General features: G+C 43.8%; 1 long non-coding RNA gene across 1 annotated transcript in view; it reads right to left on the bottom strand.

Annotated features, from left to right (window-relative positions):
* Positions 1–1,572: 1,572 nt before the first annotated feature.
* Positions 1,573–16,385, bottom strand: part of LOC138302103 (uncharacterized) — a 90,871-nt gene continuing 76,058 nt past the window's right edge. The window contains exons 2-3 of the long non-coding RNA XR_011205275.1: positions 7,368–7,458; positions 1,573–1,971 (exon numbers count right to left, since the gene is read on the bottom strand). This is a non-coding gene — a long non-coding RNA (uncharacterized lncRNA). The remainder of the gene's footprint in view (positions 1,972–7,367; positions 7,459–16,385) is intronic.

The raw sequence follows: 16,385 nt of genomic DNA on the forward strand, positions 1-16,385 counted from the left end.
CGTTTGCAAATGCAAAAAGCTTTGATACATCTGGCCCCAGATTAGCCATATTACAAGATTGATTCAGGTGTGCTTACAAAACCATGTGACTAAGGCTAACAAGCCTGTGCGGAAAATGGCATTTTTTTAATCAGCAGAAAACTCCAGCTTACAACATCTATGCAGTGATGCACCTACTTCAGGTAGTGATGCAAAAATAGAGAAGGGTCTAGTTTCTGAACTCACTAGGCAGAAAAATGTAAGCATTGGACTTTGCATACCTTTTCCACAGTGATATTTATAGTCCCATTTCACTTTATACTATTCCTAACGGCATTATTTGAAATTCTTTGGATTACTTCATGCCTATTCGTGTTTTCCACGCAGTGTACTTTTTGTACATGTTGCAGGAGGACTTGTATATAGATTATGGCAGTTAGTGTCGAGGATGATGGAATTAAATTATTGTGAGGGCTCTGCTACTAAGAAATCAGGTCACATGGCTACCATGAGAAGTTTGTAAATTCTGAGGCACACTAAGGCGGTCATTCTGAGCGCGGCGGTCGGCGGTCGCCGCCCGCCAAGCGGTTCCCGCCGAAAGACCGCACCGCGGTCAAAAGACCGCGGCGGTCATTCCGGCTTTCCCGCTGGGCCGGCGGGCGACCGCCAGAAGACCGCCAGCCGGCCCGGCGGGAAAGCCCCTTCAACAATGAAGCCGGCTCGGAATGGAGCCGGCGGAGTTGAAGGGGTGCGACGGGTGCAGTGGCACCCGTCGCGATTTTCACTGTCTGCTAAGCAGACAGTGAAAATTATTGTGGGGCCCTGTTAGGGGGCCCCTGCACTGCCCATGCCAGTGGCATGGGCAGTGCAGGGGCCCCACGGCACCCGTTCCCGCCATCCTGGTTTCGGCGGTGGACACCGCCAGAAACAGGCTGGCGGAAAGAGGGTTGGAATCCCCATGGTGGTGCTGCAAGCAGCGCCGCCATGGCGGGTTCCCTGGGCCAGCAGGAAACTGGCGGGAAACCGCCGGCTCCCCTTTTCCGACCGCGGCTTTACCGCCGCGGTCAGAATCGCCAAGGAAGCACCGCCATCCTGTTGGCGGTGCTTCCGCCGCACTCCGCCATGGCGGTCATGGACCGCCAAGGTCAGAATGACCCCCTAAGTCAGCTGGCGTAGTTACAAAAATAAATCAGGGCACTTTAACACATAATCACACAGTGCCCGCTCTAATCAAAAACATATCGTTCTTGGCGAACATCATTTGCTGGTGTGGGCACGCATTGGTGACTATAGTACAGGGGTCTCCCAGGACCTTTGATGAGCGAATCTTCGAATTTCTACTGGTGGTCACTTGGACGTTGTGCTGATCTAGTGCAGTGCAGACGTGACAGTTGTTTTAATGCGAAATTTGAGGAGGCCACAGAGGGGCACGGGGTGATTTCATCTCCAACCAAATGTTCTGCAAAAAAAGGCACATATGAGCTTATGTAACCTACCTGACTTCACGGTAGGTCACTGTTTAACTTATATTGCGTACTTTACATAAACAAGGTAAGATAAACCTAGTTTGAAGCAGGAAGAATGTATTTTGTATGTACGCCTCATCAGGGGTAGTAAGCGCTATACAAATGCAATGTATTTTGCACTTCTTTTTTCAGTTTAATGTAGCACGAATATCCCTGAATATATTGGAGCGCTTTATATGAGTACCAGTTACATTACACAAGCACACATTCATGTTTTTTACGCATGGGGAGAAAAAGAGATTTGCCCAGAGGTACAAGATGTTGAGCCGACCGGAGGGTTGAACATAGTACCCCAGATCCAAAGTCCACAGTTTGGCTGTAATACCACATCCTCTCCCCCTTCACTCTTGTAATTGTATTTTTAGGGACATCCTTTAGAGGCACTCTTTTCAGTGGCAGCATGATGAGTAGGCCCCGCCATTCCTGTAGAGTGACTACCTGGCATTGAGGCAAAGTCTGGATAGGTCTGTAAAAAATTCAGGACAAAGGGTCAAAATTCAGGATAAAAATTCAGGACAAAAATTCAAGAACAAACTTCAGTTATACAGACACACCCAAGAGATGCCATGCCTCACTATGTTGTCAGTGCATTTATTTACTCTTTTTTTAACATATCATTATTTATTCACTGTGGCCTTTTTGTGATTGCCTCCTGGTATGCTACACTTAGGTGTCACATTACGTCCTTGTTCAGTAGTAAATGAATGCCCTTCAGCACTGTGTCAAGGACATCACCCCTACCCAAATCTACCCAAATCTTTCTTGAAGAGAAAATAGCAGCAACATTTTGATTATGTTTCTCAACATTTTGAAAGCCCTGGCAAACAGTTTGAGAAACATTAGGGTCATTTAACCTTATGCTAGTTTAAATAAATTGAACAAAAATATCTGGCTCACCCCAACCGCTCATGGACTTTCAACCTAATTTTTTTTTAATGAGGCAGGGCAGATGGTGTGGGCGACAGTCTCACACCTAATGTCAGGTTGTGAGGCCCACAACTTATCTGTAGTCTCACAGTACTAAAGTGTATGTCTGGGACTCTACATTTATCTCAGAAATGGGAGCCCAGACTACCAATCAAAGATAATAAAAAAGGAGGATGAAATCGAGATCAAATGGGAAATCCACGTCAAGTGATTGAAAGGGTTGTTGCTAAGAGCTGGATAAATAAGGTAGAGAAGAACAAGGTGGGACAATTCCTAAAATCAGACAAGATGGGTCCACCAAGACTATCGGAAGGTATTGGGTACCTGGGGAATTGTCTGTGCACACAGGAGATAAACAGAAGAGGCACTGTCAAGTGGTAGAACAAGCAACACCTATCCACCTTGGCAAACTCTTCTGGTACAATGGTCCGCTGTTCGAGCTTGTGAAGGGTGAGCAGGGGCCACACATCTTTGCAAGGTTGTGCAAGGCAAGTGCCCACTTTGTCCACATCTTTAAATGGTTTTTAAATTGAGCAAAAGCCAAACTAGTGATCTGGGTTATCCCTCAGTGTCAAGTACAAATAGAATCTTCAAAATGTTTGGGATGCAAATTGCACAAACAAAATGTAAAAATGTAATTAGTGTTTCTTTAACATATGGGACTGCTTTCCCCTTTATATACAATTAGATCTCAGATTAACCTAGGAACCAGTTACCTTTTGATACCCAGTGATTAATATCTACCATTCTCCCACTGATTTGAAGGATGGAAATCTCAGCAAAGCGTCACTGTCCCTCCAAGCCCAGTTTGCTTTTTGGTCTCTTCTGCTTCCTGTAGTGGGCCATGTGGCACTAGTGAAGATGGTGTGCTACCCCAATTCTAGTATTATTTTGCAAACCTTCCCCTCCTCGTCCTTCATTCCTTCTTCAGACATGCCATGCATCTGATTTGGTCACTGCGGCGCCATCGGGTAGCTCTTTCCACTCTAAAGCTACCCATGACTGCGGGTGGATTAGGTCATCTGGACTTAGAATGCTATTCTTCAGCTGCACAGGTCCAATGAGTGGCTCGCTGGCTTTCTGCCCACCTCTCTGCATGAGATGGTGTTTATCAGTAAAGACTTTTAAGGAAGGCATAATGTATTGCTCATTGTTTCCTACTGACCATTCTACGGATCACCATCCAGGGTTATCATGCACAGCTTTCTCTTGCCTTGTAAACTCACTGACAGAAAGAAACCCTGAGCTCCTACACTTTTTTTCGCTAAGCCTTCCCACTCACACAGGGTGGCTGTGCTCAAAGTAACTCCACCAGTGGCATGCTGCAGGTGTCTTAAAATTGGGGGATTTGTTTCTGGACAGCGAGCTACTAAATTTCCAAACCCTTGTGGCAGACTACCATCTTCACCCCAGTCAACTCCTTACTTACAACCACCTTAAATAATCATTAAATGCCCTATTTCATGTCTGCCACCTAGCACTAACCCTACAAAAGGTGTGCCAAAAGCTCTACACCATAGGAACTGGTGGAAAACTGATAGAATGGGTGTACAGACCTTTCCTGCAACATGGAAACCACTCCAGGTCTTCTCGTCATACAACCTGGATGATCCATGTAGCCAAACCTCTGAAAGATATGGACTGGACAAAAATACTGGACTTTCCCCACAAAGTATCCGACGGCTGCCACTTTAAGTACATTCAAGGTGCTTCCTTGTGAATGCATTCTGCCTGCACTGCACTCTTCTCCATTCTGAACCACTCCACATTATGCCACTGCACTCTATGCTACTTCACACTATGCCTCTCTAATCTACTCTGTACAAGTCTACTCTATGCCAATGCACTTTACGCCTCTCTACACCACTGCACTCTGCGCCTCTGCACGCTAAACCACTCCAGTATAGGAAACACCAATCTACTGCGCACAACTCCACTCTATGCCACTCTACAATACTGCACCATACGCCACTGCACTCTAAGCTAATACACTCTATGCTGGTGCACTTTACTCTGTCACACTCAGCTCTATGCCCCTGCACTTCACTGTACGTCACTCTAATTTACTCTGCACCTCTGCACTCTATGCCGCGGCACTCTACACCACTTTACTATATGCCATCCCACTCTCTGCCACTCTATGCAACTCCACTCTACCCTGCACCTCTCCACTCTAAGCCACTTCACTCTACTGTGAAACAATCTACTTTATGCTACTGCACTCTGTGCCACTGCATTCTATGCCACTGCACTCTACCCTTCACCTCTCCACTCTATGTAACTGCACTCTACTATGAAACAATCTATTCTACGCCACTGCACTCTACACCACTCTGACCACTGCACTCTAGTTCAATGCACTCTACACCACTGCACACTGACACTCTACTCTGCAACACTGCACTGGCCGCAACTCTACTCTACACCACTCTACTCTGTACTACTACATTCTGCACCAATACATTCTATTCCACTGCACTCTATGCCACTCTATGCCACTGCACTCTACGCCACTGCACTCAAAACAACTGTACTCTATGCGACTGCCCTTTACTCTGCACCACTGTACTCTATGTCACTATTCTCTGTACCACTCTACACCACTGACCCTCTACTCTGCAACACTGCACTCTACACCACTCTACTCTGTACTACTGCATTCTATGCCACTGTACTCTGTGCCACTGCACACCACTCCACTCTGGGCACTATATTCCACTCTGCACTGCACCACTCTACAATACCCCACTCTGCACCACTCTACGCCACTGCACTCTATGCCACATGAGTCTACTCTGCACTCTATGACACTGCATCATTCTGTATTACTCCACTCTCTGCCACTCTATTGTATGCCACTCTACTAAACTGCACTCTGTGCTACTCTACCCATGCTACTCGATGCCACTGCACTCTGCGCCAATGCACTCTAAACAACTGCACTGTACGCCACTGCCCTCTACTCTGCACCACTGTACTCTACACCACTGCTCTCTGTTCCACTCTACCGCACTCTGCATCACTGCACTGGCACTCTACTCTGCAACACTGTACTGTACACCAATCTACTCTGAAATGCTGCATTCTATGCCACTGCACTCTATGCCACCGCACTCTATGCCACTGCACTCTATGCCACTCTACTCTGCATCACTCCACTCTACGCAACTGCACTCTACAGCACTATACTCTACTCTGCACTGCACCATTCTACACTACTCCACTCTACACCACTGCACTCTGTGCCACATGAGTCTACTCTGCACTCTATGCCACTGCACCACTCTACACTACTGCACTCTCTGCCACTCTATTGTATGCCCCTCTACTCCACTGCACTCTATGCCACTCTACTCTGTCCCACGCCACACCATGCCACTGCACTCTAAACCACTGCACTCTACACCTATGCTATCTAAACAACTGCACTGTCCCCCACTGCACTGTACTCTGCACCACTGTGCTCTACGCCACTGCTCCTATGCCACTCTACTCCACTCTATGCCACTATCTTTTAGCCATGCTGAACAGCAGTCACTCTGGTTTATAACATGGCTAAAACACATTGTCAAAGCCAATAACTCCTACGTAGATGAGACCTATTGGCTTTGCCAATGCTTGTTAGTACTATGAGATACTGAGGCCCCTGAAAGAACTGTGAATGTGTAAGTCCTTATTTTAAACATGCATTCAATGCCTCACCAGGGGTAGTAAGCGCTATCTAAATACTATTACTTCATAATATAGGCTGCTACAAAATGTGCAAATACATTTAGGTGAAACTTTTAAAAAGTGCTTCTCAAATACAGATTTGAATAATATACAGTTTATACCTACTACTAACATTTTTTATAACACTCCATTAAAACCACACACTCCACAGCTCACCTTGGAACACCCTTACAGTACCTCTCTAAAAGAAAATATCTTTGTAATCAGAAAGCTTCAAGTGACTCCTTTTATTAAAGTCAATGCAGGTTTCCAGGCCCCTTTACATTTGCAGATTTACTAGTTGTGCACATTTGCATTTCTTTAGGGAAGGAGACACCCTGGCAAGAAGGTATTTTCTTATCTGTCTGCCCCTCCCTCCCTCAGAGCACAGGAGACTCCCTGCCTTTCAATCCAGCTGGGGAAACTGATCTGCCTGTAATTTCGCCCTGCTGTCTGTTGTCCTTTTGGTGAAAGGCTAAAATTACGGACAAACGCTGTCCCTTACGATTTTTCATCACAGACAATGGACGACAGGGTGAAATTACAGGCAGTCCGTGAAATTTACAGACGGGTGGTGTTAGAGCACCTGACCTTAACAAGTAAACTTACAAGGGTCCGCGATTAGGCCGGTGAACCTTTTGACTCGCAATTAAGATGTTCTTACCATAGCTCCAGTACATAATCAATAATCAATACACGATAATCAACAATCATCAGCAATCAATAAAATCAATAATGAATAGAGTCAGTAATTGTCATGCATCATGACCTTTCAGTCATGAATAACCTCACCTTAGATAAAGTTTAGAATGATTATTTCCCTATATTAACAATGCTAAGGTCATGTAGATTAATCTCAATATCAAATGAAACTCATACAGCAACAACACTGGTTGTCCAAAGCGGTGGAAGAAACGCAATCTAATCAAAGTTTGAACTACAACACATTCTAGAGTTATGGTGTAAATCAATAGCAAGGTCAGCTACGTCAATGAAATGAAGTACATGAAGTTTAGCAGAGAAATCCATCAAACATTAGTCTCTGTCATCATAAGTCGGGATCCTTAACTAACGTCAGGTTAGCATCAGCATGCTGGACTTCATGCAAAACAATTTAGTTACACAAATTTGGAAAAACATCTAACTATGGCTCTATCAAAACAGCGCAGTTGGTACCTAGAAAGAAAAAGCAAATATGCATGGTAATCACAGTTCTGAATATACCTATCTTCAGGGTGGATCAGCAAAGCAGAATCAGTCTTCGTCCTCAGGACATCAGTTGATCAGCAAGGCATCAGGCTTCAGCATCAGAATTCTAAAAGGGCAAAGTCATTAAGCATTAAAGTTAAGCACGTCTCTAGTAAAAACGCATAAGAAAGTAATAACCTTTCGGTCAGGAAAATATGGGCAGTAAGCTGTCTTCTCTCAGAATGAGTGACCGCATGAAGGCAAGGGCAGAATGTCCCTCTTCTCTCTCTGCAGTGTTGTTATATTAAAGTTACCTAACCTCAGTGGCGGCCCGTCCTTTAGGGCGGAGGGGCCACACACTCCCACCTTTTGCCCCTCATGAAGAGTGTCTGTCAGGCTGAACAAAGGCCAGCCTGACAGACACTCTTCATTTTCAGCTCAGACAGCCAGGACTGAGCCATGCACGGCTTGGGCAGGCTCCTGGCTGCCTGAGCTGAACTTTGCTGGGCTGAGGAGGTCACAGCTCCTATGGGCGTGACCTCCTCAGCTCAGCAAAGCTGCCTCGAGGCCCTCCGCTGGGTGACGAGGAAAGCGTCACCCGTTGACACTCGCCCTGGGCGCTTCAGGTTTAAGCCCTGAAGCGCCCAGGGCGAGTGTCAATCAGTGACACTTCGTCACAGAGTGGTGTGGGGTCAGCAGTCTCACTGACCCCATCCCACTCTGTGACGAGGCTGGGACTGCTGCCTTCCCTCATTGGCTGACCCAAGGTCAGCCAATGAGGGAAGGCAGCAGTCCCAACCCTCCTGGGACCTGGAGGCTGAAGGTAAGTGTGTGTGTGTGTATGTGTGTGATGTTTGAAATTGAATGTTTGGTGCGCATGTGCATGTTTGAGTGTTATGAGTGTTGTTAATGGATGTGCGTGCGTGCGTGTGTGTGTGAAAGAATAAGTGGGTGTGATCTTCTAAAATGAATGTTTGGTGCAAGCGTGCATGTTTGAATGTTATGAGTGTTAATGGATGTGCGTGCGTGGGAAAGAATGAGTGTGTGTGATGTTTTCAAATGAATGTTTGGTGCGTGCGTGCATGTTTGAATGGTATGAGTATTGTTAATGGATGTGCGTGCGTGCGTGCATATCTGTGTGTGAAAGAATGAGTGTGTGTGTGTGTGTGTGTGCTTCCCGCTCGCACCCCTCCCTCCTAAAGCTGCCGGCCGCCACTTCCTAACCTATCCCCTAATTCCCTATTGGTCAGTTAATCATATGTTCGCACTCGGTCCAATAAAACTAATGTCCTTAATCTATGAATTCTAATATTTATCCGTTCTCATATTGTTGATTGGTTCGTCTTACGATGTCCTCATCATCCGGCTTATCAGGTAACAATATTGTTGCAGCTTCTACTCTAGTCAGTATCTTCATTGTTCTTGTCCGGGGAAAGTCAGTCTCCCACACATTACACATAAAATGCTGCATTAGCAAGAACATCATCTCCTAGTAGTCCATTCACAAGAAAAGCTTCTGTGATGAGCACATTTAAACAATACAATAGACATTTCACAGTTTAATTCACTTAGTCAGCATTTTTACTAAACGCCAAGAAATACAGCTTTAACATGAGGCCTAGCAAATAGGCCAAGACACTTGCTAAGTTCAGGCCTGCAATTTATAAAGCTAAAGCGTAATTCATAACCATCAATATGACACATTACTACATTATTCAAACATATTTTCAACACCTCATATTATTAAATCATTGATTAGCACACTCAGTCAACATTGATTGCCATTCTTCGTAATCACATTTTTCTACATTATTATATTTTCTACATAAACATATTATTCAAAAGAGCAGGCAAGCTGCGCTCATCCATAGGCTGGGTGTTCCATATTGAAATATATTGGAGATTGTTTTTTGGGTGGGCCTGTAACTGCGCAGACTCGGGCAAGTGCTCCCCTGCCTTTGGTACCCAAGCTAAACCAGTAACGTCAGCTGTGGGGAGTGGCCTTTCTTCAGTGGTTTTGTTTTGGTCTCCCCTCGGGTGCTGACTGCTGTGCCCCGGCGCAGAGTCAACAGAGGGTAAGGAGGAGCATAGACAGCTGGGAGGGCAGGGGCAGTGACGGAATTGGAAAAAAGTACTCTGGGATTTTTCTAATCTATAAACATTATATCTAATATTACTTGTTTTAAGACAGAAAGGTTGTATTCTAATGAAAAGTGCCCATTCTTAAAGCTCAATTGCCCTCTGGTGGTTACCTCAGAAAATTCATCAATATTTTGTGATACAGTTTCATATATCCTTATTGTTTATTTGAAAACCCTAAAATGTGGACATATCACTTGCTGTTAAGAGTTCTAATTTTATATTTAATACAGCCTACTGTCATTTCAGTTAGTAGCTTTATTCAGCTACACAACCATGTACCATAACAACTCATACATAAAATACACCATATAATAAAATGCTATAAAATATACATTTGTCGTATAGTACGTATTGTAGATGTTTGCAGATTCAAATATCTACTACAGCGCAAACCTTTGGAGGTCAAAAAGAAGAGGGGTGGCAAATGACAATATGACAGATGCAATAAAAACAACAAAAATTACACACCGAAGGGTCAATACCAAACTATCAAAGCTACAGTACAAATGAAATCTTTCCAAATATCCAGCACAAAGCATTATGGTTCATCCCCTTATGAGAAGCCCCACTCTAGGGAAAACACTTTAGCAGACAGAAAAGGAGGTGTACCACGAACAAAAGAATTTAGGCAATATAATGTCCTGCATATCCATACAAAGCACAGGATCAGTTCTTACTTGTTCAAAAGAATCTCAGCATATACCTAGATCATCTAGACTCCAAAATATTAAGCACACTTTTATTGATCTCAGTTAATAATAATATCCAATTCCTTAATGTTTAAAATGAACATCTCAGCAATTCTGTAATTCCGCGAACCGCCTATTTTAATATCCAGGAGTATCAGCCAGCCGCGGCCCATCCAGATGGGCAAAGAGGCCACACACCCCTCACCTTTTTCCGGAGAGGAAGAGTGTCTATGAAGCTGAGGAAAGGTCACCCTGACAGACACTCTACTTGTTCAAGTCAGGCAGAAAGGAGCTAGATATGCACTAGATATGCAGGCTTCTGGATTCCTAAGCTGAATTTTGCCAGCCTGATGATTTTACAGCCCTGTGGACATGACCTCCTCAACCTGGCAAATGTGCCTTGAGGCCTTGTCTCATGACGAAGGGGAATGTCACTGAGTGCCTGGCACCTGGGTGCTTCAGTTTTAAGCCCTGAGGTGTCCAGGAGCAAGTGTCAATCAGTGACAGAGTGGGGTCGGGTCAGCAGTCTTACTGACCACATCCCAATCGGATATGAGTGAAGGATTGTTGCCTCCACTTGTTGATCCATAAGGTCAGCCAATGAGACAAGGCAGCAACCCCAACACTCCTGGGACCTTCAGGGACTTCCTTACCAGGAAGTTTTGTTTTTAAATGTTTGGTTTAAGCATGTGTTTATGCATAATTGTATGCATGTGTTGTGTGTGAATGTTGTAAATGGATGTTCGTGTGCATGGGTGTGAGTAAGTGAATGTATGTGTGTGAGTGTGTGCCCTGACAGCCACCTCTCTTCCCAAATTACTGGCCGCCAGTGGTAACAACTCAGTACTATTTTTGTCCCTTTCACCGAAAAATACAAAGTGAGCATTATTGTTAGTTTTACCATCACCAGGGGGACAAAGAGGACACAAATGAATGACCTGCATTTGACACCAAATGCACTAATGCACCACCAGTGTTAAATCACTTAATCTTATTTTTTATTATTAGAAATCTACCAGCTGCATTCATGATAAGATTAAGATACAGTTTCATTTTGTCAGTAGTGGGAAAAGGAATGTAGCTCTGCACAAAGATTTTTCAATATGCATCATTTGGGTCCTGATTTAGAATTCGCGGATGGGTTACTTTGTTACAAATGTGGCGGATGTCCCGTCTGCCTTGTTAGAAGTACATTGGAGTATAATACATCTGTAATAAAGTGGATTATATATCTGCTATGTTTGTGATGAAATAACTTGCCCGGCAAACTAGAAATCAAGTTCATACTCTTATTGTGAAATGAAGTTTCTGAAAGTAGTTTTTTGAGTATGCAAAACGTACTTTTGCATCCTTACTAGTGTCATTTAACCAGTGACTTGATTGTAAAGTTAAAAAACTATAGTCTTGGGAATTTTTCCAATGTCTGTATTGTACACTATTGTACACTTAGCTGGTAAATGTAGAACCCTAAAGGGGTGCCTTCCTTGAAAAACTTTGACCCAATGGATTTCAGGTTAAATCTCTATAAAAATCAATTACAATATTAATAGCCACTTCGTGTTCCCACTGACCTCAAAATACAAGATTTTCCCGGTCAATCATCAATGTACTCAAATAAAAAAGACCAAGTAGCGCCAGGTTATATTTGCCTAGCCAATACCTTTTGAAAACGTATCTATATATACTTTTTACAATCAACATGAGCTTATTGAAAGCTAGATATACAAACCAATCATCTAAAGAAGCATTTTCAACAAACCTTATTCCACAAGTAATAGTTGACGAGCAAAATAAAATATGCAGAACTCAATAGGCCCAATAGTAACCAGGTTGAATAACGTGGTTGCTACTAAACAGGAGTGCTTATTCACTACAGAAGAGGACTAGGTGATGCTGGGCTGCCAGGTCAAAAACAGCCGGCTCTGAGCCACACAGTGTTAAGTACCTAGAAAAGTGAGATGCTGGAGGCTAGGAAAGCAGAGCAAGACAGTAGCCAGGTGTGGAAATTGGTTATAGGGGCAGGGCAGTCAGGTGTTACTGGTCTTCATTTATATCTTTTGGAGCCTTATATCCGTGGTGTCATGTGCCCACTTTGCTATTGGACTCAAAGTGACCATCAAGTGCTCCCTTTTAGCATTTGCCCCTCAGATAGAGAGGCAGAGTGGTCCAAGGCTCAATCAGGGATGTAGCGTGGACTAGTAACTGAGAACTCAGCAGTGACAATGACAATGTTGGATAACACTTTCACTTCACTCAGTGCTTTTACTTTAACAGATAAAAATACTTCCTTCAAGACACAGCTAATTGCTACACTTGAAAATATATATGAACAAGGAGAAACAACAAGCAGTGTACTATAGGTATTGTAGTCTGAACACTATAAACAATCTTCTACCGATTCAATTTCAAAATGGATTTTCAAAGTAAGTAAGCCCCTGTCTATTTGTTTTAGAAAATGTTACACACTAGCCCACATGTCTACAGACTTTGAGGGAAAGTGTGTTTCCTTCAACGAATTAGACACTGCCCATTGGCTATAAAAAACAGGTCACACGCACAAAATGTGATGTCAGGAATGCTTGCAAATAGTCAGTACCTCTGGCAATTACTTGATGTAGCATTCCAACCCATTCATTTTTGCCCAATGTGGGACTCTACACAGAGGTTTGCCTTGTACCAGTCACTACTGACCTTGCTCCTCATGGGAGCAGTCCACCCTGGCCAGGCGTGGTCTCCACCAAAAGGGAACACAAGCAGCCCTAGAGTGTGATGGGTATGCACAGGCATGGGTCCCATTCACTGTGTCAAGGCCCACATAGACTGAAACTGGTCATAGGTCGGCTGTTCCACTTCAGATGGGACACAGCTTGGCAGTTCAATCTGGACTGTTTTTCATTTGAGCTGGACCAAGGCTGGTTTGCCCATAGCTGTTTTCTATCTAAGGTGGCATGGTGGTGGCAAAATAAAGATGGACTAGGATATGGTCCCAAGTAATTACCAGTGCCTGAAAATAAATCAAGCGTTCCATCCATCAATTGTTTGTATATATATATATTTTTTTAATAACGCAATGTTCTTCACGATCAATCACTCATGGCCTACAGGCTTTGACAACAGGGCAGGTGAAGAGAGAGTAACCAGTTCACAAATGCAATTTCGGCTGTTTTTGAAAATCCATGCCCTGAAGAAGTTGGCTAAGGGGAAATAGAGGCCAATAGGAGCTGTCCCTTTACATTCCCAGCTGTATGCCTGGATAACTGCATTTTTCCAAGTATGCTGCCCTGAATGTCTATAAACAGCAAGAAGTAGTAAATCTGCACCCACACACAGGTGCATTTTTATTGGTGAAGGTTTGAAAATGTTATGGTGAATAGTCCCCTTGGTGTTTTCGTTCCTGAAATGCTGCTCACAAGCAGGCACTCAAAGCTTCCCATGAAGTGGGATTCATATCGAAAGATCTGTGAGAGTTTAAAAACGGTTTTAGGTCATGACAGCTTACAGCCTCAATTAAAACTATTTAAACTCTTCTAGGTCAGAGAACTATCAAGGACTGGCTGAAATCAAGGTCTCTCTAGTTTCCATTAGATTTCCAGAGGACAGTGCAATTCCCATTAGCCACAGTGCAACCAAAAGCAAGACATCAAAACAACTTTTAATAACGTTGAGAAAGAGCTCAGCATAAGATCTTCCAGAAGAATAAATCCACATAGAATCCTGTTGATGAAAAAGAAAGCAAAAAATAGGGTCAAAAAAAGGTAACAAAATGGGCAATCAATGTAATAAAAAAAGGGGAATTAATGCATTGTAAAGCATTATTCGCTGGTAAATGCCCCTCGATTTATGCTCTAAGCAGGAGATAGCATCAGAGGAAAGAGGTTAAAAACACCTTAGATTGGGAATTTCAAGGGACATACACTGGCGAGGTTACAGTCTTGGATAGGCGTAGATATAAGGCTAGCCATGCCTTGTCTTCCATTTACTTCCATTTCTCTGTGCCCTACCAGATGCTGCTTCCATTGAGCCCTCCATAGCTTACACGGTTTCTCTGTTGAGCGAACACAACTGTGAGGACATTGTTGAGGCTGGATAGTACATCTGAAAACCGCTCACAATACATTGCACACAAGAACCAGAGGCATGCTGTGTTCCACTTAAAAGGCAGAAGGCCAAGGAATTCGATGAGTCTTGTTCCGAAATGTCACAGGAACAAGGACAAAGCAAACGCATGTTCCTGTTAGTGGCACTTAGGGGCGGCACACACAGAGTTTTAGCAGTGGAGTGAGCTCCCCACAGTTCCTTGTAATACTGTTCTCCCCTCCCCGGGGCCTTGATGTGATAATGTGATTATGTGATTATGGCGTCTTGACTCCTTTGAACATTTTCCTCAGACAGCGGGTCACTGGACTATGATCTCTATTAGAAGTGTTATGCCCTGAAGGGAGATATTATTATCACACTTTTATAGTTGGTTTCCACTTTAAAGCGAAAGACAGGAAGCAATAATAGCAGCGTTTATGACCACAAGTTCCATGCACAGCTCCTAGGTATTAACCAGGTTGGCTGATGACTCCACAAGGCATGTGCACTTCTGAGGATGCAGCTCAGCAACCCCTTGTTGCTGAAAACAGTTCCCCTTTTTTCCAGGTAATTTTAAGCTGCCCTTGTAGGGTCTTCTTCCAATATTTCGGAAGAGATGGCTCTCAGTATCATCAGCCTTGGAAATTGAATATTTTGTCCACCAGTGTGGGGAGTCTGGTTCCCAGGCAGTTACTAATACCTTGCACCCCGACCTGGGATTTTCACCAACTATTTATCACTGGCTGGCAAAGAAGTTGTGAATTCCAGATCCCCTCCAGTTTTGGATTACACCTAGTTTTGAGGGTATTGGAACGTTTCATTTAGGCCTTCCAGTCCATAGTCTTTTTATCTATATAATCAGTAGGCCAAAGAGGTGGAGTTGGGTGCCATAACCACTGGTGGAAAACTCAGAAAGTGGAAGTGACATTTTCACTGTCCATTACACACACTTGTCTGCAGTGACATTGGCATGGAGAGGGGAAGCAGGAAGAGGCATGGGTAGACATTTTACTTCAATGAGGAATAACTCCATAGCCTCCACGTACTGGGCGCTGGCTTACTTCAAAGGCCAAACTGGGGAATGTTCCAAGGTTTCACTCAATCCATGAAAAAAACCTAAGCCTCCTAAGTCTCTTCCACATATGAATCCCAAAATACATCTACAGTCCATGCTTATCTTAATCACGCACAGTTTAGTACGCACCCTTCATACACAGATGGCGTGGAAGACCCAGATGAGGGGATTAGTCAAACCTTTTATTGGGAGAGTCCAGTCTTCATTTCTAGTGTGGAGATAGACAAAAATGTCCACGTTTCCTACTATAGTCATTTGCTGCCACCAGTATCTCTCAGCCCAATAAACGAACAGTTGTCAGTCTTAAAAGGGGCTGCATTTGGGTGACTCTACAGACCTCAAAGCCTCTGCAGTCACGAGCCATTACACCAAACAAGCACATATGATCGTCAAAGTCATTAGCGAACATCAAAATCAAGAGAGAGATCTGAGTTCATTAGCAGTGTAACAGAGCAGGGAGTCACGCTCCTTAAAGCCATGGAAGAGACATTTCCATCTTAACACCCCGCTTAGAACTCGCAAAGTAATTTATAGAGTAGAAAGGAGCAAATTATTTGGTCCATTTTAGTGAAGTTATCACATTAATTATTTGGATGTGATGCTCCAGTATCTCTGATTTAAATCAACTCTTTAGTAACAGTTCATGGGTGCAGATAATGTTGCCAGTAGAGGCAGTGCTGTATTTTATTTTCCATTAGAGCACTTTCTATTTTGGCTTTCGGGAGAAGTAAACAACTGGAATTGAGATGCAAATCCAGTTTATCTGAATTATTTACTAGAGGGCCTCAGTGTGCCAACATTTTCAAATGAGACAATGAAGTAGGCCAAAAGTGAAGAACGTTTAGAAGACACGTGCTGATTCTCTGAGGCACTGCTTCAGAATTACAAATATGTGTGCTTTAACCTTGGGGTGGGTACATCTGTAGCTTTCCAAAAGAGAATCATAAATCCGTGGGTTTAGTAGTTTTTGGTGCGCAAGCGAAGATGGCACAGTTCCTGAAGAGTGGAAAGCGTTTGTGCTTCAGGCTTTCTCAGGCTGGTCATCAAATGACCAAGGCCAGGGCAGATCGT

This window comes from Pleurodeles waltl, chromosome 6, assembly GCF_031143425.1.
Source record: "Pleurodeles waltl isolate 20211129_DDA chromosome 6, aPleWal1.hap1.20221129, whole genome shotgun sequence".
Taxonomy (NCBI): domain Eukaryota; kingdom Metazoa; phylum Chordata; class Amphibia; order Caudata; family Salamandridae; genus Pleurodeles; species Pleurodeles waltl.